The 25,987-nt window shown below is 41.1% G+C and overlaps 1 protein-coding gene across 4 annotated transcripts in view; it reads right to left on the bottom strand.

The window, feature by feature from the left end:
- Positions 1–14,471, bottom strand: part of SATB1 (SATB homeobox 1) — a 95,171-nt gene extending 80,700 nt beyond the window's left edge. Inside the window, exons 1-2 of one of the 4 annotated variants that reach the window (XM_087771767.1) lie at positions 13,115–13,208; positions 5,910–6,060 (exon numbers count right to left, since the gene is read on the bottom strand). The gene's annotated coding sequence lies outside the window, so the exon portion shown is untranslated. Of the gene's footprint in view, positions 1–5,909; positions 6,061–13,114; positions 13,250–14,338 lie in introns of those variants that run through there. The other 3 variants (XM_087771775.1, XM_087771740.1, XM_087771784.1) reach the window with 3 other exon arrangements.
- Positions 14,472–25,987: the final 11,516 nt, after the last annotated feature.

Genomic DNA, 25,987 nt, shown 5'->3' with positions numbered 1-25,987 from the left:
TTAACCAACCTGACTGCGGCAATCTTGATTTACATACGACCCAAGAATCCGATGCGCACCGATGTGAATCACAGCATTCTGCGGCATCCCCCACGCTGAACTCAAAAGTTACATACCAACCTAGATTTTTTTGACTGCAACCTGCGCCAGCCTGGATAGGATGCCTGTCAAAAAGCAAAAGTGCTATGAAATGAAATTCATAGCACTGAAAGGCATCGCACACAAGCTGTCGTCCCCTCTCACATTTTGCATGAGCAATTTCTGCTCGTTTGTGTTCTCTCACACACGATGTCCTGAAACAGTTACGTAAAATGAATATTTAACTTACAATAGTCAGCTGTATTGAACTGCACTTAATTGCTTATTAAGTGAAGTAAATCCTTACCATATTCGTCAGAGGTGAAAAACCTACATATATGGCTACATGTAGCGCATTCATTAGTTTACGGACCCCAAATCCCTTGGAAAGTATCAGGTATCTACACAGTGTCCCATGGTGCAGTATTTTGTAGTTGGATGTCTCAGCTAGCTTGCAGATATGTAAAATCATATACAAACAGACATCTCCCTATTGATTGCCTCTGTGACGAGGCTCGTTTACTCCTGCAAACATTTTCTGCAGTGTATTTCAATCACGGAATCTTCTTTTAAAAATAGAGTTGAATAAGAAAATACAAAATGTGGTTTTGGATGAAACAAGTTACTTTTAGTCAAACGACCGCACCATTTTGCGTAAATCCCTTTCATAGCTATACATCTATTTTGATTAAGATGCTTGTACAACTGAAGTAAATACACACACTTGCTGATATGGCCCTGACAGTCATTTCAGTTTGCCCCTTGGTGCCAAACGAGTCACAGAGAGGCAAAATGCTGGAAGAAAATTTTGGAGCAAAACCTCACAAAACTGTTCGGCATGATGCGGTGAAGGGTGAACATGACCGCTAATGAGAACAGAGAGTCTTTCACCTTTGGCTTCCATAAGAAATCCTAGCTGGTTGAAATTGTAATAGACAGGTGTCCACTTTCCCATAAAAGATCACAGCAATGAATATTAATGGATTAATCATAAATCTTACTCTGTAGTTGCACAGTCTCTACCTGCTATGTGGACAAGCTGAGTTCACTTCCTAAGTATATCAGCATTGCAACTTCCACAAACGCTATCTATATGTTATTTAATATAAGTCAATACTTTTATGACTATGGATTTCAAAACTACTTCAAATAAAAAGCTTCAACTTAAAAGCATTTTGTGGACCATATCCTCTTCCATCCGTAACAGTAGACTAGATCCTTGTTGAGTCATGCTCATAATTTCCATGTGGCAGCTACAGCCAACTGCTTCCACAAAAAAGAACAAACAAAAAAAATGTAATAAAACTTTATATAATAATATTTAATGCAATTAGGCAGCTGGAAGAAAGGAGGAAAGCTGGCATCTTAGGATCAGCCAAGTTACCTATGTCATAAGTGTAAGCTCAGCAGGTCACTACTTTCACAGTTTTCTCCCCAGAGGTATAATTTTTAGGCCTATCATGTGAAGACGTTAAATGGGGAGATGAAAAAAGAGTGGTTCCTGTTAAAACCCTAATCATCACAGCACTAGGTAACTCCTAGGCATGAGACAGGCATATAATTGTTACCTGAAAGAAGAGTCGGTTGATAAGCAGTTACTTTAGGGATGTGTCTAAATAGAAGCTCTATTAATTTAATAGTATGTAAACCATGATACCCAGACATACAAATCAGTAGAGCTCCAGTTATTTTTACTTGTTAAAAGCAAAGTAACACCAAGTTATCTCCAAAATGTTTTGCAATGTTGTTGACTGATTCTGCTTCTCTTCCCTTTCCTGACTTCTTTCAACCACTGCATTTCTCTCCCAATCAAAAAAAGGATGCTTTTAGGAATACAGAAGTTTAATCCAACAATTCTGGGTAAGGATGAGTTTCACACAGCCCAGGCAAAGCTCCACATTATATTAGAGAACAGTCTGAACCATTGCGGTTAGCACTACAGACGGATTATTCAAGCATTATTATCTAGAGCTGAGATGCTCATGCTGTTCAGCTCAAACTGCAGTGACTTGTTACATAGGAATACTTCAACAGGACAAGCGATCATCTTTTTCTTTGACCTGATAGTATGAATAAAATCTACTGATAAAAATTGAAAACATGGAAGAGTTTAAGTCTAAGGAAATGGTTAGAACTGATTGATGACTTGAACTATGTCAAACTTTCATTATGAAACCCAAAACCACATGAAATGTCCTGTTTCCAGTTTCATTGTTAACTCAGAACTCTGCCCAGGTTCTGCTACACTTTTTCTAAGGTTCAAAACCTTTTAAGTAAAAGTGTGCATCTAATTACGGCCAAACTTGACAGGAGTCAATATTCATTGTACATAAAATACATGCAAAATGTGTGGTTTTGGTGTAAAACAAATTGAAAGTTGGTGGTTTTGGCCGAATTCACTTTTTATTCTAGGGCTCGTTCCAATCTCAAACTCAGATGATTCCACAATAACAAAGACTAAATGAATGAGTTTTTCACAGTTCTTTTCAGGAACAATTAGCTGCTAATATTCACAATTGTTTTAAGGAACAAGGTACCTGTTAATATTCAGGCACTAACATAAAAAAGGTTTAGCATATGCAGCGTCACTAAGATAAAGGTCATTCATACGTGTGTCAGAGTATGCTTAGTTTAAATGCAAACAACACAAGGCAAAAACAAGTCACTTCAAAATGTTACTCCAAGCACCCTGTAAATGTTCAAAATACTTGTCCTGATTTAGAAAAACAGCAAAAAAGGAGAAATTAACAAAAATATAGGCAAGCATTTAATGCATTTATTTGCTAAAACAACTACATTTCTAGATTTCCTGCTAAGTGGCTACAATGGAAACAAACTGAAATAGAGAGCAGCAGTTGGGAACCCACTAGAATACAATATTTTTAGGGCAAAATGAGGTTAATAGTTACGGTAGTTCATTTATACTCATGTAAGCACTAGAAGGAAATGCCTGAATAAGTGTGTAAAAATTAGTTCCTGAATTAAATACAAAAATTTGGGGGAAAAGTTTGTATTTTATGTTGACATAAGAATAGCTAAGTAAGAAGAAACTGAGGCACGCACATGAAGTTTCCTAGCAGAGCTTCGGCTGTGATAGAAGAAATAACATTCAAAACTAATTATTTTCGCAGCGTCTGTGTTCATTTCCTTAGGATCTCTTCTATATAATTTGTTTCTGGCAGGTTATCCTACAAACTCCTTCCTGTATTAGATGTTTTTTCTTCAGAAATGTTGGTAAGATGCTCATGAGAAATTTTGAAATATTCTGCTCATGAAAAAGATGCGGTGCATTCTCTCAACTCATTTTTCTTTTATAGGTATACAGATGGAAAATCTCTTTGCACCACAGCTGAAAATGTGCCGCTTCAAAGGTAGGTGGAGCCAGGTGAAGAAATGCTCCAAATTATTGCAGTCATAGAAAAGTAATGTCCAAATCAACTTACCCCCGTGTTTCTGAAACACGGGACACCTTCAAATACAAGAAACCCCTAATACAGTGCCATGAATGAACTACACAAAAAACCTGTTTAGAAAGCACATGCTTAAAGCTCTTTCAGATTTTTTTTTTTGTGTGTGTGTGTAAAGAGAAAGAAAACATATTTAGTTCTTCTTTTACTTAATGCCCATTGGTTGGTGCTGTGGGCATATCGTTATTGTCTTTTTTGCTTGATTTAGGTCTGTGAAAATCTTTCTATGACCAAAAGGAATATTATGCCCAGTCCATACTGAACTTTTTAATAAAAAGCAGTAAAGCAATCTGCTTCATTGTCAAATGATTGAAAGAAATTTAATTAATGCCTTTGGAGGGAACGCCTATATAAGTATCACAATCACAAGAATGTGTGTATACGCATATATGAATACATATGCACGGCCAGAGTCTACCCTGTTGCTTTAATGTCACAAGACTATAGGCCATGAGCAGCTGAAGGCAGAAGTGAACTCATACAATTTAAAATATCGTGCTGACATAATTTTAAGGTTAAATGATGTTGTATAATTTATTAGAAGATTAAATGCTGGCTTCATCACAGGACAATTTAGCCCTAGAAAAGGAAGGCAGCACAGAAATGCTAGCAGACAAACAAATTAAAAATAGTAAATTAGAAACAGGGGAAAATAAGTTTATGCCACACCGACAAAACCAAAAAGAAACAAAAAAAGCCCAAACCCAAAAAGCAAAAAACACAAAGATGCATGAAAAGCAGTATGCTATGTTAGATGTTTATCTATACATAAGAGACAGGTGTCACAAAAACAAAACAAAAAAATCACGAAGCTAAAGAGAAACTTTAACTCACCAGTTTCCATCTGTTATATCTGAATTCATGCATAATTGATTATCCATGACTGGTAAGTTCTTTTTTTTCACTAGCCTAACACAGTTTTCTAAACATTATGTGTTAAATCACCACCAAAGTAAAGGGTGTTTGAGAAACCGTAAGGGCAGAATAAAAATTTTTTAATGAAAAATAACATGTCAGTTAATAATAGAGCTGACCTATGTTTAAGAGAGAAATTTTAATCATGTGCATATTAAATATTAATAACCTATTCTGTTATTGTTATAATAAGGTTAAGTAAGCTTCTCCATGCTTAAGGAAAGAGAAAAAGTAGGAATATGTAACAGTGAAAAAAAGCGCTGAGAAGCAGAGACATAAGGAAAATGTGTCAACAATAAACAAGAGGAAATGAGAAAGAAGGAAAAGATGAAGGTGGAAACTAATCTCTATGTGTCATTATGACTGCCAGAGTACTGGCAAAGAAGCAGCATCCTTTTATTTCAATTTTAATCATTTCTGAATTTTAATACCCTGCTCCTTTTGTAATTCTCCTGGCATTCCCTATATGCATCCATCCCAGCCAAAACACCAGTGTAAATTAAATGGCACGCAACCACACCACTGATGTAGTTCTCCCAGTAGAACCAATTGAGTGACCAAAAAGCAGAGAAGGTATGACTACTTTGTGTCCCTGTAGACCACTGGCCAATTAAGTGACTTAATGTTCTTCAATTCCTTTAATTTTGAAAAGAAGGGCAGTGGTTAGGTAACCCAGCAATATAGAGCCATTAAAAAAAAATAAAGCAAGCCAGTAGTAATACAATAATCAGTGACCATCAGGGCCTGGAAAAATGAGTTTGCTCTCACTGGCACTAAGGAGCATCACATGATTATTTAATTACAGCTCTAATTTTTGTCTCGTGGATGGCAACATATCAACAATTAATAGGGCAAATAGAGGAGACTGCATTTTTAAAGGGACAGAACCTATATGAAATACTGCTTGAAAATGCAATTTATCAGATGGTATAATGCTTCTCAAGGCATATCTGTCGTCATGCCACACATATAAAAAAATTCTACTGGTTCAATTTTCTTGCATGGTATCTAGAAAATTCTTATGAAATGCTTAGAAAATAATAACTGCACCTATAAGTATCCTAATTGTCATTTTAAATGGCAATGCAGAAGTCAGTTTCTCATAGGACGTGCAATCCAAATAAAGAAAGTAGTGGAATCACAAGTTTCAAATATAAAAATGTTATTATAAAATTATTACATCCTTCATCTTAAAAAGATTACAACAAAATTCTTCAAGAATGGCCAAAAGGATTATGTATTCAGTGAGTCAAGCGAAGAAAAAAGGAAAGAAAAAGAAAGTCAATAAAATACAGTCAATGGGACAGAGATTGATTTTGATTGATTGATTTTACTGTGAGATTTTCTTACAAAGCATACCGACACTAGGGGCTCAACACCAATATTGTACTGTTCTTGCACAATACTGCTAGTTAAGAAGTGAAAAACAAAACCTGAAAGAGGACATACATGTGATCGATTGAAAAGCTCTGCTCTAAAATGGTTGGATGCGGTTCCCATCATGCCTCGTCCTGCAACCACCGCAGTGCAAAACACGGGGAACTGTGGGAAGTTCAGTATGTGGAGGAGCACTTTTCACAAGCTGCACAATTACAGGAATCTGCAAATGTATCAAAAGAAAAACTCTCATTTTATGTACCTGATCTTCCTTGCAAACGTACTCACTTTTCCACAGCAATGTGCGGACGAAGTTACGAATCCCATAAATTTACATTATCCACTATGTGTTTCAGTATTCAATATCTAAATGGGAAAGACAAGCTCCAAATTTCCTCTAAACATTAAACTGTACATGTGAAAAAACTACCAAACTACTCTCAGGGTTTTTTTTTAATCTTACTTCTCAATATACAACTTAAATAGGCTTTTTTGTTTGGTGTTCTAAAAGCTATCCTTTGAACATGCAAAGAAACGCTGAGTTTGGGGCCTTGCACAGAAAAAAACCCCAACAGTTCAAGGATTATTGCAAAAAGAAGTGTAACTACAGAAGAAATACTGTTACAACAAATGCCCCATTCCTCCCGAAAATTGTGTAAAATTAAGTTGTTTTCATTGAAGACATGAACATTCTGGATTGGAGATCTTAATCTATAATCTTAAAAAGAAAGCTGGCAAGCAAGAGCTTGTATGTAAAAGTATATATCATTCTTTTTATGCACTGGTTACTATACAGGTAACATGTCTCACAAAGACTGTAATTAAATGTCTAGTGCAGAAGTAACACTAAAAAGCATACAGTATTATTATATTGCAATGAATCCTTAGAAGCTAAAACTTTTTTAAGTTTTAAGATGCCTTTAATTATTCTTGAGACTTCTTACATTTATCAAGGAAGCCCACCTATGATGAAAAGCGTTAATGATTTCAAATCTTTCTAATACGTCTCGCCACAAAAACATTAATTTAATTTTTGATTATAAACATTTTAAAACTCACTCTGCAATTTCTCGCCACTTCATTTTTTGCCTTTAGTCCTTCTGTGAGTTTGCGTGCACGCACGCTCTCTCACACTCTCTCTCCCTTCCTCTCTTTCTGTCTTTTATTTAATGTATTAGAATTGGGAATACAGGGCGTGTATGATATTTAGCATTTTTCTCCTGTTCATTGCAAATGTTTTTAATTACCTGACTGTTACAAACAGACTTATATTCTAAGCGCAGTTACTGAAAAGGAAATACCTTTGTTGTACCTTTGCATGTGGGTTTGAGTTCAGAGCAGCAATTCTTTGCACTTGTGCTGTACAATGTTTTCCACTCTAAGACTGATTTACAAATATAAAGAATTAATTAATCCTTCAGTGTTCTATGAAACATGTATATTACTAATTTTATAGCTCGGTAAATAAACCACGGGCATATTAAGGCCGCATTTATAGAGGGACTGTGTGCTGCAGCTTCCTTATCTTTCATATGAAGTTGCAAGTGCTGAGCATTTTCAAAATCAGGCTCACAGCATTAAGGATTGCAAACGTGGCATGGTCAGTTATTTACCCAAGATCACACAGTTTTGTCAGGGCTGAAACCAGAACCAGGACTCCAGACACCAGAAAAGATTACGAGACAATCCTCCAGGTATGTATGATCTGAGTGCATCACCACTTCTTCTAGTGAGCAGCAAGTGGAACGACACACAAATGATTGCTGCTGGCCAAATAAATCCTGTCTGAGCAGGATCCTGGGAAGATGAGATGCACTCGAGGTTTGAAGCACCTCCCTCATCTCCTCAGGTCATATCATGTCATAATGTGCCAAGGGAAAGAGATAGAGCAGATAGTCGCTGGGAGTTATGCAAGGCCAACACAGCTGATAGACGTGGCCCATCCTGATGTTCTGCACCCAGGTGCAGCTGGGGTGACTGAGGTCCATCCGCAGGCGAGCAGACTTTTCTGCCTATCTAACCTGCAGTTCACAACAGAAGAGCACGAGGTGGCGAGAGCTGACTCTTGTGAACCTACAGCTGTGGAGACGTGTTTCCAAAGCTGCATTACAACAGCTCAGAGAGAGGAGCTAGCCTGCGCTCCGGTGAAAGGAAGCCTTCTTACAGCCTATCCTGATCCCGGCATACACAAATGCACGCAGTCTCACAGGAGAATTGATCTCCAAAGAGATCGCTGCGTACTGGTATTCTAAATAAATAGCTAAAAGGTGACCTTGGCATGAATACTAAGTGTTAGCGTGTCCCTCAGCTCGTCTGAACACCGAACACTGATCCCCTACAAGAACTGTAAAAATGAAGGTCTACCAACCTCTGCAGTGATACACCAGTGTGCACGGGAGGAAAGTCAGGCCCAGCAAGTTTAAAAGGAGATATTTACAATTCAGACAGTGCCTGAGGTATGTTACTACATTCTACTACAGTACGCTACTATCACTATGCTATTCCTACTACACTGCACCAGATTACACAGATTAAGGGTAGATTACAGCTGGTACAGGGCACAAGGACCAGATCAGAACACATGAACAAGAACGGTACAAGCAAGTCTCTTTAAAATTAATCTCTTTCAAGATTTATACCTACTGAGAGCAATGCAGTGCAGAAACCATTAGAGAGTCGACATTTGCAAAGCAACAATACAGATATCAAGTAAGTAATAAAGCGTTGGTGATAACTGTGGTAAACTTAGATGTCACGGGATGGCAAATGTTCAAAAACACCTACATTTTTGAAGGGAACATTGTAGTATATCCTTTCTGAAGTAACAGTTACAAGTTGTGGTTGGGGCTGTTGAGAGTTCATGACACCACTCACAAGGGAACTGACATACAAGCTTACTTAATGTTAAATGTAATAATTTCAGAATCTGAAGAAAAAATGGACCTCTCAGGTAGAGGTTTTTAATGGAATCCTCCGACAGAGAATTTAGGGAAGCTTTCTGCAAACTGTGGGTTATTCTCTCTGTGGTTATCTTTGGTTCAAGAGCCAGCTACTTGGACGCATTAGTCCAAGATTAAAAGTAACATCAATGGGGTTTTCTGACATGGACTTTATAAAGTTGCAAAATTTCAGTATAACAAGCAATAAGAACTGTAAGTTACTCTTTAACCGTCAAACTGTTTTACTTTTTTTTTTTTTTAGAATCAGTAGCAACTTTGTGACAACTAAAGTTTAAAAAATGCACTTGATTGCATAGTGACAGATTTGCAGAACATTTTTCATCACACACACATATGTGCTTTCAGTTATTAATAAAATGCTTCTGCCCTTAATCTGCCGTTGCCTGAATATACAATTTCAGTGACTTGGATAGACAAACACTGTTAAGGAATTCTGTTTTCCCTGTTTGAGATGCAATTCAAATACACCGAGTAAAACTGAATACTATGTCTTTAAAACTGGCTTCTGTATGCCACAGAAAGGAATACCGAATCACTTTTCTATCACTCTAAGTTCCTCTTGCAGTGGAATGATAACAAAACTTTCTTTTCCTGCCCCCCTCCCCCTTTTTGTCTCATTCCAGCTGCCCTGGGTAACACCACAGGTAGATATTAAAAGGGAGACAGCCATTATTTGGTGGCGACAGGAATATAAATACATGCACTAACCTATAAACTGGTGTTTACTTCAGGGAAGTAAGTCATATTTTTCCTCTGATTGCCGTGCTGTCAGTTTAATGCAGCGTAAATAAACAGTAGGTGCATGATAGCTTTAAGTAGAAAGTATTCATTCCACAAGAGGAGCAGATTACTGAAGCCTATAATGGCAAAAGCAGAACTTCCATTTTACCTGAAAATATAGCCTCCCATGCTAAGAGACTTGTGGCTTTTCTATTAAATTAATTTGTCAGAATTCTATGAAAAATATTGCGTACTCAAAGAACTTTACCAAAACCATTCATTTTTGCAGCCCTCAACTTGAACCATTTGAAAAAACAAAAGCCAATCACTCCTCTGTAATTTCATCATCCCATCGCTCTAAATGAAAGCTTTATATAATCAGCCTAATATAACAGAAAATAAAATGATATATAGAATTGCCTATACTTTGAGTTATTTTGTTCTTATAAATATATTCCCTGACTGAAAGTAAAAAAATTCCCCTTTGGAAAAAGCAATGATTTCTGAGAAAATTGTATATATACTCTACATCTATTAACATAAATTATGAGAAAGTAAAATGTTCCAGATGTGTTTAAACTGTTGTAGAAGGAAAGTTTGTGGCTTCATTGGATATATATTAAATATATCTAGAGAGAGCAATGGCAGTTATGTATAAGAAGGCAATAAAATGTGTCAGTAGTATCTACGTTAAAATAGTGTAGTTCCTAGAAATATGACTAAAACATTTCAGAAGTCTTATTTCCTCCAGTTTTAATTCAGAAATCTACTTTTAATACATTTTTTCTATATATCACAAGCTATTTTATTAATAGAGTAATCTTGATTTTTTTTTTCAAATACAGCTGGAAATCTTAAGAAGGACTTCAAATTTATCTGACAATGCTTAGATTAAAAAATAGGTGACAATAAAAAGCTGACAATACTTCCAAAAACTGAGTAGTTGATACAACTAAAAGATTTGGTTTGGTTTTTTTTTCCAAGAACACCAGACTTCAGCTGATCACCTTCTAAACGGCAGCCGCACACATTTAAACCCCTCTCCATCCCAAAGCTGCAATGTGGGATGAGTTAGTGCTTATTCAGGACTTTCCTACTCCAAAGAGGTTTTTGTGTTGAAGGGGTGGATGTGCCCGCGTTCCCGGCAGGACTGAACGTGGCAGTGCCCGTGGGATGCTGGCAGGGCTGCAGGCAGGGCTGCAGGCAGGGCTGGCGCTGCCTGCCCTGCCTTGGGAAGCACAGCAACAGAGGGCAGGTGCTCATCAGCTGACCCGCTGGGCCTACGCTGCAAACCAAAAAGGTGCCCTGCTTGCGTACAAGCTCGGGCTATCGTGGCAGACCCTCTCTGCTCCTCATTCTGCCAAAGCACTATGTCCCATGAGCGAGTTACAGATCGACTCTGCCTGCTTTACAGTGCTTTTCTCGGGAGTGCGCAGCAGCAGGTTAGGATTCATGCGTATCGCTGAAATAACAGGAGAGGAGAAACTGCGAGAGTTACTTTCCTATTTAAAGTATTAAAAACAGTGAATATAGAAAGGAAACGGCCAGTTTTTCAAAGTGTACACACAAAAAGCATTCCATTTAAATATTTTTTGTTCCAGTAAACTCTTTTGCATACAAAGGACTTATTTATTACATATTTGAACTTGTGGGAAAAAGGGAAGGAATGCACTGATTCCTGAAATAACTCTACAGTCTTTTTGGAGACTTCACTCTTCTATGCTCTTGTTCTACTCAGAACGGTTTGATTCCAGGGACGGAGGAATTCCTTGGAGTCAGTTGTTTCTTTTCCACTGGCTGTTTGTATTCAAGAGTGGGCATACATAGCATACTAGCCAGTGATTTTAATTTCTCTTTCATTGCCTTATTATGTGTGTGTGCTATCTGTTTAGATGCACGCTTCTACGTGAACACATTGCATTTTCTGCCTGCTCGTTTTGTTACCTACTCTACATTATTACACATTTCTGTGCAAACCATTGCTTTGACTTGAAAAGCAAGGTAATAGCAATAACAATCTCAAATAGAAAATGAATTAGAAAATGAGTGTATGTATAAATGTATTAAAGAGCATATAAGAATACGGGACTGAAAAGAGCACTCTCAAATTCTACAAATAGTGCTGCAGAGTAATTAGAAGACACAAATTGCAGAGAACATCCTACATTCATATCTTTACACTCTACGCTTAGTGTTTCAAGTTGTTTTTGAATAGTGCGCCTGATTTGACACATTTCTATCTGGTGATTGTGTTAAATGCTTGAAGAGATAGCGAAATATCCAAGCATTCCTTGTGCTAACTACAGCTGAAATTTTACACTTATTGTAACCTTTTCTAACAATGTGAGAAAAACAGAGTAAATATATTAAATTTGTTTCACAACAGATGCTTAGGTTGTTAATATTTAAGATGCCTATTCATGCTATTCCTGTCTGCACATTTGTCAAAAATGTAAGCTTGAATGCTAATGTTTGCCAGCAGACTACAGCAGACAAATATACGAATGCACTGTACCAAAATAATATAAAGTAGATATAAGGGACTGCTGCTAACTCCCACCCAAGTCGCACGGACCAGAATGAAAGGGCACTACCAGATCATACGCCCTGGAGTCTCTGCATCTGAATTTGTGAATTATTTTCACAGAAGCACTGCGCTCAGTTGGACTGACTAAAACCAGCAGAGAGCCTTCGTCAGTTTAAACTCATTTCAGCTTAGGAGCTGGTGCAAAGTATTTCATCAAACTTGCATTTTAGCGAAGTTTCTCTCGCAGTCAGAGAAGCCTGGGGACTGGCAGAGGGAAACTCCGGCCCGGGCAGGTGCCTGTCAGGAGCGCTCCCCCGGGCAGCGAGCGGAGACGGCGACAAAAGGACGACGGTTTGAGCAAAACCTCGGGTGGCGGGGTTGGAGACGGAACGGGAAAAAAACCAAACATAAAATCCTGGAGCACAGAGGCGAGTTCCTGGCACCGCTCCCCGTGACAGCGGCAGCGCCGGGTCGTGCGGCGGGCGGCCGGGGGGGACGGACGTGACACCCGCCGCCGCGGGGGCGCCCCCGGCGGGACGATCCCCCGCCGCCGCCGCTTGGCCGCCCGCGCAACCCCCGCGCCCCGCGGAAGCGCCACCCCACGACCACCCCCACCCCCCCCGGCTCCGACCCGCCGCTTCGCCCCGCGCCCCCCGCCGTCGGGGGTGCCGCCGCCCCGCCGCCCAGCGCCCGCCGCTGCCGGGAGGCGCGCGGGGCCGGGGAAGAAGTTTGCCAAACTTTTAGTTTTTTCTTTTTTTTCTTCTCTGCCCCCCCCCCCCCCTCGCTCCCCCCGTGTCGGTGGCGGGTGAGGCGGCGGCGGGCAGGGGAGCGGAGCGGGGCCGGCGGCCGGCGGCGGCGCGGCGGCAGGCAGGTGTGAGCCCGTGCCGGCCGGGAGGCTCCGGCAGCGGCAGCGCCAAGCGCAGCCCCCCCGCCCCGCGTCTCCCCCCCCGCCCGCCCTCCCGGGTCGGCACCGCCGGCCTCGGTAAAATCACCAGGGCGGGTGCCCCCGGCGCGGCCCCGTCCCCCCCCGTCCCCGAGGAGCGACGCCGAAGGAGCGGGGACCGACTCACTCATGGGAGCGCGGCGGGCGAGGCCGGCGACACCTCCGGCTTCCGAGGCGCCGGCGAAGTTAATTGCACTGAAGTTCAAGTTGTCTTTTCACCCATCAGGAGTGGGCGTTTAAAGGAAGGAGAGCGAGGAGGAGGAGGGGGAGGGGGAGGGGGGAGAGTCGCTCTCGCTCTCGCTCGCTCGCTCTCGCAAACGCGCACACACACACACACACACACACGCACACACACGCATGCACGCACGCACACACACACGCGCGCACACACACACCCGCCCGCTCGGCTCCGCTCCCGAGCTGCCTCAGCGAGGAGGAGCCCGGACGGAAAACACCAGGGCAGCAAGGTACCGGCGTGGGGCAGCCCTGCCTCTGTCTGTGTGTGCGTCTGTGTGTGTGCGTGTGCTCGTGTGAGCCCGCGCCCCCCCCGCCCGCTGCCTCCTACGGCCCCTTCGGGCGGGGAGGTGCGCGCTGCCCCCGGGGAGAGGGCGGCGGTGCCGTCGGGGCAGCGCGGCGGCGGGAGGCCGGTTGCGGCCGGGGGGGGGGGGCTCCGCGCCCTGCGCCGCCGCCCGCTCCGCGCCGGCTGCCTCCTGCCTGCGCGGCGGCGGCGGGGGGCTGCGGCGGCGGGGGGGACCGAGCGGCGGCTGCGTGTGGGTGTGTGTGTGTGTACGTGTGTGTGTGTGTGAGGCGTCCCCTCCTCCCCGCCCGCTCCCGGCCCCGCGTGGCGGTGGGGCTGACTTGGTGGAAGTGCCGGGGGTGTGTGTGCGCCCTTGTGTGTGCCCCCATCCCTGCCGCCCCCCCCGCCCTGCGAGAAGGGCCAGCACCCCCCCCGCCCCCGCGGTGCATTCCCCGGGCACCGCGCCCCGGGCCCCCTCTCCGCTCCCCCGCTCTCCCCCTTCCCTCCATCCTTCCCCCGCTCCTTTTTTCCCCGCACCTGCCCCCGCGCCCCCTGCCCGCCCCCCGCCGCCGCTCCCCGCGCCCCAGCGGCGGCCCCTTTCGGGCAGGCAGCGCCCCACGGCCCCCAGCAATTTAAGGCAGCTGAGGCAGCGGCTCCGCGGCCGCGCTGGCGGCCCCTGCGGGACGGGGGTGCCCGCGGTGAGGGCAGGCATCGCCCGGGGTCGCTGCCCGCCCGCCGCCGCCGCCGCCCGGCAGCCCCGCTGCCCCGTCGGGGCCGGGAGCGGGGCCGGGTCCCGCCGCGCATCAGCCCCGGTTCTCTCGGCTGGTGTTTCACCTGGCACCATGTGCTCCTCAAAAACGCAGTTTGAGAATTGCCTTTATTCGTGTAACTTCTCCTTGGGGAGGGACTTCTCTCTTCTTTTGTTTTTAAGACCTTCTTTCCCATCTTCGCTGATGCAGGATTTGGAAGTGGAGTTCCTGGAGAGTGAACCTGGCAATGAGCGCAGGTTTCCCTGAAAGCTGAGGCTGTTTCTTATTCCCTGGGAGGCTGAGAAGAGAGGGGACCCTGGATGTCATCCCAATCTCCGTTTTTTGTTTGTTTTGACTTTGAGGCAGATTTCCTCTTTCAGCTCAGGGAACTGACAGGTACAATTCCAGCAGGCACCTTTGCACGTCTCAGAAACAAGACCAAGACCATGAAGTTGATACATCAATGCTTTTCCTAGTTAACCAGTGGTACGCCCTTCTATTAATTGCTATTAGAAAGTGCAACCTTGTAGCACAGTTATTGAATAATCATTAATCCGTGGAGGATACACAAGCCCAAAGGTTAATAATAGGAATAACAATTAATAATATTGACCTTGCCAGTGGGGAGAGTATTTTTATAATAGTTGCTAAAAGCCACTCCTATTTATACTATGTGCAGTGGTGTAAATTTGGATCCAATATGCTGAGTACGAAATTACTGCAGCAACACTAGAAATTAATTTACCCCATTATCTCCATGTTATCAGGCTTCTGACTTTTTCTCACTTAAAAATGTATCATCCACTACTCTCTCATTTTAAACAGAAATGCTAAGTCTTTAATCAATTCTGACATTTGCACTAGAAAATAACATCGAGCTCTCTTACACAGATAAAAATTTATTTGCCTGCAGCTGATTTGTTGTAGTGCTTTGGACCTATTCATTTCTCAGAGAGGACTTAGCTTTTTATGGTCTTTAGGTACCACGGGGTAATAAATAGAAAGTCAGTACAAAGGGGGCATTCTCACTTTTACAAGTCCAACTCTGCGCTCCCTAGAGCTGCCTCCTCGCACAGCTACTCAGACTGACTGACTAACTGGCATCCTTCTATTGTCAGACCTATCTCCTTCATCTGTATCACACTCTTCTGACTGAATCCTAATAATAATCATGTTTCATGTCTCAGAAATCTAATAATCGAGTTACTCATTCTTATAAATTGCAGCTAAGCTATTTGGGTTAGTCGCGTTATCCCCACTTTAAAGGCAGGGAAACTGAAACAGGAAAATTAACACATTTGCCTGAGGCCACACATGGATTTAAGAGTAGATCCAGGACTGGAACTGAATTTAGACCAAGCTCCCTCTTAAAGATCCTCAAGTGCACTATGGAAAATGCTTCTTTGAAAAAGACATGTAATATAGCCTTATTTTTCATCAATTTTGTATATTATTCAAAATACACACCCTTTTTTTTTTAGATCCTATTTCCTTTTCTAAACGCAAGATTTATCCAGCTCTTTAGAAAGTGTGGTGATATCTTTCAGCTACATAGGGCAGTTTACTTTGGAAACAAGAAACATTTAATATGAGATTGTGAGCAGTAATGGGAACAGAATTGCTTGTTATTAGGTTACTGTAAACAATATGCAGTGGATGTTACGGTGTAGTTAGAGGCTAACAAAATATAATGAGAAGTCCGGCATTAGTATAGATGAGGTGCTATTGCTTACCTAGTGTGCATTGGTTTTCACCATAATGCTCCTTCAGTGCTTTCAGTATCAAAATACTTAGCACGGGTCTAAAAATGGCAAAACATACGGGACAAGCATATACTGTGTTTGAAAGTTAGGATTTCTGTCATTAAGCAGTGAGTTTTACCAAGTTGTGTCATTCATGTCAATGAAGCAAGATGTATATTGCCTGCCCTTTAGCTGTTGCATGTCATCAAAGCTACCTTATGGTATGACTGAGCGCAGATGGCATGCCTAAAAAGCAGGTGTACAATATTACTTTCCTATTACTGACACGTAGATATTTCCTCTTCCTCAGTGTCCACCCCCAGATGTTTGCTTGCCCAACCTTCTGCAGGAACTATAGAAAGTCCTGCTCATCCTGCTCATCCCTGATGGCTGGAATTGTACAGTCAAAACCCTGTAGAGAACAAGTGTTCACACGTATTTTTATGTATTTATGCTGACAGCTCCATTCTGAGCTTTTTTAGAGTCCTGATTTGAGGGAAGTGGGTGCAGATCTCATTCAAATAATCATTCTCCAATACCATTAGCATACCTGCCAAAAATGAAAGTGGCATATGAATCACAATAATCCACTCATGAATTTGTGGATTTAGAGCCTGCCAAGGAACACCAGAAATCCACAATTTCAAAGTCCCATGAGTTTTAGGGACTTTGAACAATGTGTGAAAGTACATTTATCCAAAGACCATCTTATTGATGACCCATCCTATAAGGACTACAGACATAACCGTTCAAGTGCAGGACAATATTAACTGGAAATATTTCTGTTCAAATCTTTCTCTTTCAAGTGAGGTAGTGAAAGTGGTGAATCTGCTAATTGAAACTATGTCAGAGGCCCTTCCTGAGGTGCCCCTTATTGAAGTGCTACAGTGACATCATGATGTGGAAATACACTTTTGTGTGAGAAGAGCTATCAGATCCTCTGGGAAATATCACAGATGCTTTCCAGTTCCTTTCAGACATGTAAATACCTTTATGTTTAGACATGAGTAGAGAGGGGTGGGAAGTGAAGTAGAGCAAGGAGTCGAGTGGGGTTAAAAGCATCCACTTAGATCCAGGAACCAAATAAATACCCGTGTTTTTTTTTTCTGTATCTGATGTTAGCTGGGGCTTGAAATGAAATGTTCATTAAGAAGAAACGCTGCATGAACGTGTGCATACTTGAGAGTTATGTTGACCCATGGTTGATAGACAAGGCCATCTTCTGCCTGAAATTACAGATGATCAACAGCACTCTCAATAATGCTCAGATACTTACGTCGTTCCCAAGTCATATGTACCTTATCAAGTATGATTTCTTTCCAGCTTGTAGTATATGGCTAATGCTATAGCAGTGAAAAACACTACCTGCCACCTAGCACTTCGTAGGATTGCTTGCTTTCTTCATGGTTTGCTTTAAGCTAAGCACATCAGAAACTGAAAAGAACATTTGAGTCGTTCTTTCCCTCTTAACATACAAAACCAGCAGACTAAGTTTTGTAGTCTATTTATATGTTAGCACTTGTGAAACATAGCAAGAAAACCTGCTTACTAGCATGATCTACACATAGCTGTCTCAGCAGCTTGATGACATCTTAAGACTTGGTTTGAGTAACTATGTTCCAACCGGTATTAGCATTATCAGTCGTAGATGAAAATGGCAGTGAACAAATACAACTATGCTGGAGTGACCTTCTGTGCATATTTTAAATGCAAGTGGCCATTATCAGCTGTACCATAACCTTGTCTGATGTTCCGTCTTGCTGGTGGCTCAGTGGACGACACTCAGATGAGTTTTTCTGAATGTGGCTGCTGCTTTCAGTGTATTTCTGCAGTCTTTTCATTATTCTGCTCTTTGCTGGTTAGACACCAATCTCCTGAGCTTAGGCCTATGCCACCTCACTACCTGAATGTCTCTCCTGAAAATTTGTTAGCTGAAATGGGCATCATGTCAATAATAACAGATTCATCTGTGTGTCTCCAGACTGGCTTAAGTTTCCTCCAACCATTCATTGAAGGTTCATGTTTCCAGGCCCTGATGCTACAGAGTACCTCAGTCCATTCAGCCTCTCTCCAAGATGGTAACTACTTTCTGCTCCACATCTCTGTTCAAGGAGATCTTTTGATTACCTAAAAAAGTAAACTGCACCCAGTCTAAAATTATCAATATTTTGAAAGGATTGAAGGAGTTGTATTAATATTTGTGTGAACCACTCTTCCTGCACACTGTCTGTTCTTCTTTTCTCCTTCCCCTTGGTGTCTGGTTCATCTTGGCTGCTTTTAAAAATTCTGTTGCCTCTAGTGAGGGACTGCCAGATTAAACCGGTGAAGAGAAACCAGGTTACTGTCTACTTTTACAAATATAGGTTGTGTATAATAAATTCAGGTTTTACATCTATGCAAATTCAATCATCATATGATTCTGACTACATGCATTTTTTATCAAATATAGCATATATTTCACAAATTATATTTAACTTATAGTCATGTTGCTATTCTGAATACCTAACTAGGAGTTACAAGGTGTGCCACTAGATTGGAGTAAATAGGCTTATGAAAACAGAAGAAATAAGAGAAAATCACCTTTTTTTTTCTTGTATTCCTGGTAAGTCCTGTGGAAAGGCTTTTCCTGCTATAGCTGACAATATACACACCTCACCACTGAGCTGTTCAGAGACATAAGTGCATCTTGTTATTAGAAAGGTACAGGTTTTGTAAAGGCCTAAACAGAACATGCCCAGAATAAGGAAATTTTAAAGCAATGTGTCTTTGGTCTGGAGTTTACTGCATCTAGTTAGTAAGGCCTTCGCTAATGTTCCTGTCATGGAGTGGAAGACATCAGTCACAATGTCAAAATAAACATTTTACTTCCGCAAAATTATATTTTCACATCAGGAATATTGTGAAGTGAAAATAGGATTTAGCACAATTCTTCCTTCAGGGTTTATCTACAGACGGGGCAGTTTTAGTGTAAAGCCCTAAGCCTTGCAATATGATTCCCAGCCATAGGTGCACCATACTTTGAATACAATCAATCTGTCAGCTGAGCTATGACAAGGATTACGCTGTGAAGGTAACAACTCAGTGCTTGCAATGTTAACTGTCCTCAGCAACTGCTGCTGTTTTTTTGGTAAATAAAAAGATATTTTGGTGAGCACAAAGATGTCTCTGTCATTACTTGTGTTTCGGTCAATAAGAGGGTCTGGGTGGTGTGAAATGTGGGACTCGGGTGGAATTTAAGCATGTGAACAAACAGGTGTGATTCAGAAAACCTTTGCTAAGCAGTTGCCTAAACCTCGAAGGACTACGTTTGCCTCTCATGATTCATGCCTTGGAGTTAGTTCCTTTTCCACCCGGGACTCCCGAGCAGCCTTTCAGGAGTGGTCATGCCCAAGTCCTCTGGAGCCCAGAACCATGACATTCCTCCACCCAAGTGTCCTGGTCAGCTTGACCTCCTGGCCGCTCCTGGAGCATGCCCCAGGCTCCCTGACACAACTGGCTTCTTGACAAAATGCAGCAAGGTCACAGTGGTAATGATGGTACTTACTCTCAAGACATTTTTTTTTTTTTTTGAGGGGGGTGTTGTGTGTATTCCACAACAATTTAACGTAGTAAAGACAGAAATAATCCCGAGAAAATTCTGTGTGTGCCTCAACCCTGGGAATAACCTAAACATTAGATTATGATCTAAGGAATCTTGAACTTGTTTGTGCTCAAGGGCACTGTTTCAGCAGAAGGGTCGAGACTGCCTTTTCTAAAACAACCATCAGCCTGGTGGTCAGAGCCCTCCCTGGGGTGAGAGGAGTTGTGAATTGGGGCCTTTCAGGGCAGGAGAGATGAGTCCCATGACTGCATGAGTGCTCTAATCACAGAGTTGTTATATAGAGGGAGATGGGAAGCCAGCTTCTCCTCCAGCTATGTTTTAATAAAACATAAGTTTTGAAGGAAAGATCACAGGAACCTATTTTCATAAAAAGAATCAGGGTGTAGATACTGAGTGGATGGAGGCATCTCTCAGACAGCCCTGGGTAGAGCCCTGTCTTTAGAGGTAACCCTCAGGTAGAGCCCTGGCTTTAGAGGGAGGCAGCATTTTAGATTTGGGACAAACCTCATTTTTTCCCTGGTTAATTCCAGTCAGCTTATGCTGAGGTGAAGGCATGCTGTGCTGACTGTTTTCCAGGCCGCCCAGGTGTCTCTCCATGTACACCGCAGGAAAATCACGCTTTTAAAACATGATTCTAGATGCCTAGTAAGGGACCATCGGCCAAAAAATTTGATGCTGGAGCGCCAGAATCCTTTACAGGATTAGGCCATAAACCATATAAATCAGTATCTGTTTATTCATGACAGTTGGTTTCATATTAACACCAATAGTTGGTATCTGCTGGTAACTGTTCTCTCAGTAGAGTTTCTGGTCCATTTTTATTTTGTATCACAAAGGACAGCAAAGGAAACTGTTGGATTGCATATTATTTACAATGAAACTTCTCACTGTGTTTCCCACTAGAAGCTGTAATGGCTAGCATGGCTAGACAGTCCTATTGGTTTGAGTCCTGTGGGATACAAGGTTAGAATTATATTTTTATGGAATTTAACTAAATTAAAATGGAAATACATTCTAAATTTTTGACCCGTTTTAGGAAAAAGTGTAATGATATTCAAAGATGCTTATGTCTCCTTTAAAAATAATTTTATTTTACCTACTTGCAAACTTCCAAAATCTGGGGACAATATATTCCTCCAAAAAAGGTAACAACATGACAGCAGTCCAGTACACAGATTTCCCCTGCCACAGTGTAACTGACTGCTTTTGCCACGTATAGGATGTATGGGCACAGTTCAGACAGTCTGTCCCATGCATGTTTCCTTCCCCAAACCTGCTTGATACAACTGAAGAGGAGGTTACAAAGCTGCCTTGGAACCCTTCCACTTGTGATCTGCATCCTGCAACATGGAATATTCTAAATATCATGGGCTTTCCCTAGCTAACAAGCTGGTTATTCTGGCTATGCATGAAGATACAGATTTGGGTCTTAATTAACATCTGTAGTTTAATCAAACCATTTATGATCCTGAGAAATCTGAACTGTAGACTTTCTGGTTTTTCTGATGACAGACAAATACCATAAACAAAAAAGAACTAAAATAATGGTTTAGTACATAAAGGGTTCGCAGCAGCTATGGCTGCGGTAACCTTTGTGGAAAACTGGCAATTCTGAAGATCGTATTTTTCAGTGTCTGACGAAGGTTTTAAAGATAATAGACATGAGAATAATATATTAGGGACCTCACAAAAGTTTTTGGTGTTTAAGTTTAAACAGCGTTCTATTTAATTTTACAGTGGCTAACTCTCCTGCAGTGACAATGCTGTAAATGTCTAGCTAGGCCCAGTTTTATTATAAAAGAAGTTGGCCCAAAAGAGGAAATCTGGAATAAATTGCTGTGAAAGTGGATTGGCCTGTTTAGTCTGGTGACCTAGTGAAACAGTGCAGGACTTTATAATCTTCAGCGCAGACAGGTCTTCATTGTTGAAGGAAGCAGGAAGTGTAAAGAGGGCTGTAATTGCGTATTCTTTAATAAGAAATATAATTGTTGCTTTCTCCAAACAGATCTTAGACAGATTTTAATAGTGTGCACGCATTGAAAAGCCTCTGAAACACACCCTTATACCCTAATTTGTTCATATACATTGATATATTCTAATGTATTTACATCCTCTAAAAATGTAGTCCATGTAGAGCATTTCTGATGTGCAGAGTTCCTTACTCTTTTTTTCCTTTTAGATTGACTATGATGTAGAGAAACATAATGGAGCAAGATTCAGTAAGAGAAAAAAAGGTCCAGTCGATGTGTTTCTTTTGATACTTTGGAGTTTCTGTCTTAAAGTAAGGCCTTATCATTGCCGTGATTATAGTGGCCAGTCTTTACTGCAATGTCTGGACCACGCCATCTTTCGTATTCATTGAAATAGTTCTAGTTGTGCAGCATATTTTAAAAAACTCAAAAAAACAGTACTGTATTTTGTTTCAGGAAGCTTTGAATTAGGAAAGTACATTTGTGAAGTAGTATAATTTTCTTTGCTGAATTTGAAGGGATCACATCTTGTGCTAAACTACTATCAATATAAATCTTGGTCAATATGAGGAAAAGTGGTGTTGTGCAAAGCTTATCGTAACTACTGAATACGAAGTTCAGCAAAAGTAGACATGACCTTCTCCTAACACATCTTTATTGTTGATGGCTGAAATTCAGTTTTTCTTATTTCTTCATGTTCTATACTCTTGTTTTACTCAATACAAAACAAATAGTCTTAACTGGCATTAGGTGTATGGCTTCCCATGAACCATGGTAACTGAGGCTTGAGATTTATGGACGATTATTTAGTTTTCATCAAACTTCCTCAGTCTGTAGATCTAAGCAAAATCATGCCATATGTTGGAAATGAGTTCAGTAGTGACTGTCCTTCAGCAGCTGTGCCAAATTTGTATTGTTCTGCAGCGCCATGGCCAACTTTTTTCAGGACAATTGAGATCACAGATATGTATTAAATTGTTTTTATTTCCATGTAGTATCATATTTTAAAAGCCTTGAATTCTTCTTTCTGTGAAATGTGAAGTTAGGAAAGCATTAGCTTTTCATCCCAGGAGACTCACGCCTTCAGTTTATTTGTAGAAAAGATACACCACGGATAGTGGACTTGTAAGATACTCCATAATGACCTGACTCTATAATAATCAGCTCAAAAATGTTAACGGTTGCAGACTTTGTATCATAAAGCTCATGTATTTATTTGTTTTACTACACAAAAAAAACCCTACATTCTCTTGTAAATTTGACATTGGCTTTAGAATATAAATACTCATCTTGATAGTAAATGGTGTGAGTTCATCTACTCCTTTTATATCTTCCACTAATCAGTCACCCCTTGATAAAGGCTTCACTTGCTCGGGTGACCTATGTGTGAAGTATCCCATTTCTAGTCCCTGAGGGGTATTCAGTATGATCCATCTGATCAAGGAAGAGTAGGACAGTCTGCAGTATCTACTGATGATATTTATACAGCTGGGGTTTAGAAAGAGATTTTATAAGAAGATTTTATATCTGCAGAAAGAAGAAAAGGACCACTACTGTTTGTCATAGTTCATATGATTTGTCTTTTTTAAAACCGCACGTCGAGGTAAGTTGCATCCGTGCAAGCAGGAAAATGAAACCGTGGTTTGCTACTGCTTGGCAATATTCATGCAGTGAGTCAAGGCAACAATACTGAGGTTGAGAAGAACACAAACCAAGGAGGTTGCCCATACAAATGATACATCCTGGTTGCTTCCTCATGAACTCTTCCATGAAATCTTGCTGCACCCATCTTGATTGCATATGCTAATCCTGGCTTCTTAATTGACTCATAACAGATTTATCTGGATTTCCAACTTCCTCTTCTCTTTAGAATGTTAATTAAAAGAAAAATGATTACACTTAAGATATTCATGACAATAAGAGAGTTTTCTGCTAGAGGTGTTCAGAGCCAAATTTTGCTTTTATTTATATGGGACTATTTAAAATCAATGAGCTTGAGTCTATTTTGCACTAGGGACCTTTTGATACCCTCATAGTAAAAAATGGCCTTAGCAGGAATGGAAGACAATTCATATAGTATATTTTCCAAATTTTACCTCATACAGTAAAATTGAGAAAAAGCCCCCAGCTTTTAGAATAAAATATATATAACAAGTCAAAAGCCAGTTTGTTTGGATGAAAATGAGCCCAGAAGTGCTCATGCAGACTTGTATATTCTCCCGCTCTTCCCCTAAATCAGTCACTGCCACTATTAGGCCTGCAAAAGTAGGAAAAGGAGGGCTTCCATATTCTCTGTATGGAATACGGAGATTTTGAGGCATGTCCCTAGCATAAGCAGATAATTGTCCTTTGTTATTTCTTATGCTAGATACAGAACTTTTTTATTTTTACTCAGGATTTAGGAACTTTTTAAATACTAGTTGTTAATGTTTTTTGTCATATGAACAAAATGAGATTTAATTAAAGAAGTAGTAGAATGAAAATGGTCTTTCTTCTTCCTTTTTTTTTTAAATTTAATTTCAATTGTGGACTTGTACAGGGCTTCTTTCGTTTGTTTTTTTTTTGTTTGCTTTTGTTTCTCCTTAGGAAGGCACTTTGTAGTCATAGTCTTGCATGGTAACCCACCATATTGTTGGTGGTGGTTTGTTTTTTTTACATTCAGTAGATTAAATCATACTATCCTATTTGGGATCTTCCCATCATTACAGCTTTTGCCACCCATAACCTTATTTTATGATCAAAGGGGAAATAAAGGGAAAGCAGTAATGTTAATAGGCTTTCCCATGCAGTCTCTCTGGGAATGGTCTTTTTATAAGTGTCTTGAACTTGACCTCTTCAGAAGGCCCAAAGGTCCAACACACATTTTTAAAGTTGCATTTAAATTTTAATATTTTTATTCTGTGAAGCCATTTAAAACCTGGCCCTCAAAACACAAAGCATAAATCTTTCAGGAAAGTCATACAGTAAAATTGATGTGTGCGGAAGAGAAGTTCCGGAAAACCCCTAAAGCTCTGTTGCTTTCCTTTTCATGTTGTTTTATAGATACGTTCCCTACAACACTACCAAATAATCAAACAAAATCCAATGAATAATATTGTGATTTCATCACTCTGGCATTTGAACTTGCAAATACAATTTAGCAATGAATTAGGAGAGGAAAAGTTTTGCATTGCCCCACCCTCATTATAAAAATGTTCTTCAGAGCCAAATATTTGAGGCATTAGAAAGATTTACAGTAATAATATAAGTAGCTATAATGAACTTGGGAACAAGGGAGTCTTGTAAGAGATTCTCAGAATGAGAGAGAGGTTTTGTAAGCAATTCTATCAACACTAAATAAATATTTAGGAAGATTGTCTTCTCTTAGTGAGTCTGTATAATAATTGTAGTGCTAATAGGAAGTATATGATTTGGGTATGAGAAGATACGTATCTCTGAGTCCACACAACTTGTCTGTGTGGGTGAACCTAGTTCTCATTAAAGGTACTGGTTTGACTGTCCTGATTGCTGAAGTCTTCTTTCCATGAAAATAAGTCAGCTTTGTCACCAGCTATGCAAGGTTTCCAGCCATCCCTCAGTTCATCTGAGGGCAATCTCTTCTGTCTGCAATCTCTTTTTGCTGGATGGTCAGCAAGGCAGCCAGATGTGACAGGTCAATTTGATAATATACTTGGAAAGGAAAAGAGCACGTGTTAAATGAGTGAACTTGACCTGTAGGTGAGGGTCACATTGTTGCCCATCACTGTAATGTCAGTGTGTACTCTCTAAGCTTGGTAACACACACAATTCCTGTTTAATTTTCCTTTACTTGTGCAACTTTCCTAGCTCCAGTTCCGAAATCCAAATCTCTGACCATACCAGTACAGAGAGAAAACTGGGGAACAGGGAAAAGCAAGGCATGAGGGAGGCAGGTGAGAGCGGCTGCCGGTCGCCTCCGGCGCATCTGCCCTGACACCCCCCTTCAGTGTCCTGCTGCGAAGGGAATGGCAGGGAGGGAGCGTTACCTCTTGTTTCCAACTCTCGCCCTGGCTTCCTGTGTGCAAGGCTGAGTTGAGGATGTGGGCACAGAAACAGGGAATCCCGTTGAAATTGCTGGAAAAAAACTCTCATTAACTTAATGAGATTTGGAACATTACAAGGGAACTCCAGCTGGAACCAGATCTGAACCTGAGTGCGAAACATTCCTGAATATACTACCACAAACTTGTTTCAAGGAGAATATGTGCTCAGACATACAAATGGCTAGATTCTGATCTTGGTAATGCCAGCGTGAGTCTCTTGACTCATATAAACTGCACTCAGAGGACTAGCCCTGAAGACTATAAAATGAACACGCACACATGCCACAGGAGACTGCGAAAGGAGGGTGGAGCTTATGAAGATTTAGCCACACACCTTGCTGGAACACCTTAAGACAGGTA

This window comes from Nipponia nippon, unplaced genomic scaffold (genome assembly GCF_047370975.1).
Source record: "Nipponia nippon isolate SJK-2023a ecotype South Korea unplaced genomic scaffold, ASM4737097v1 scaffold_1, whole genome shotgun sequence".
NCBI classification, from domain to species: domain Eukaryota; kingdom Metazoa; phylum Chordata; class Aves; order Pelecaniformes; family Threskiornithidae; genus Nipponia; species Nipponia nippon.
The sequence above is the reverse complement of the archived record's forward strand: the minus strand, read 5'-3'. Positions and strand labels throughout refer to the sequence as shown.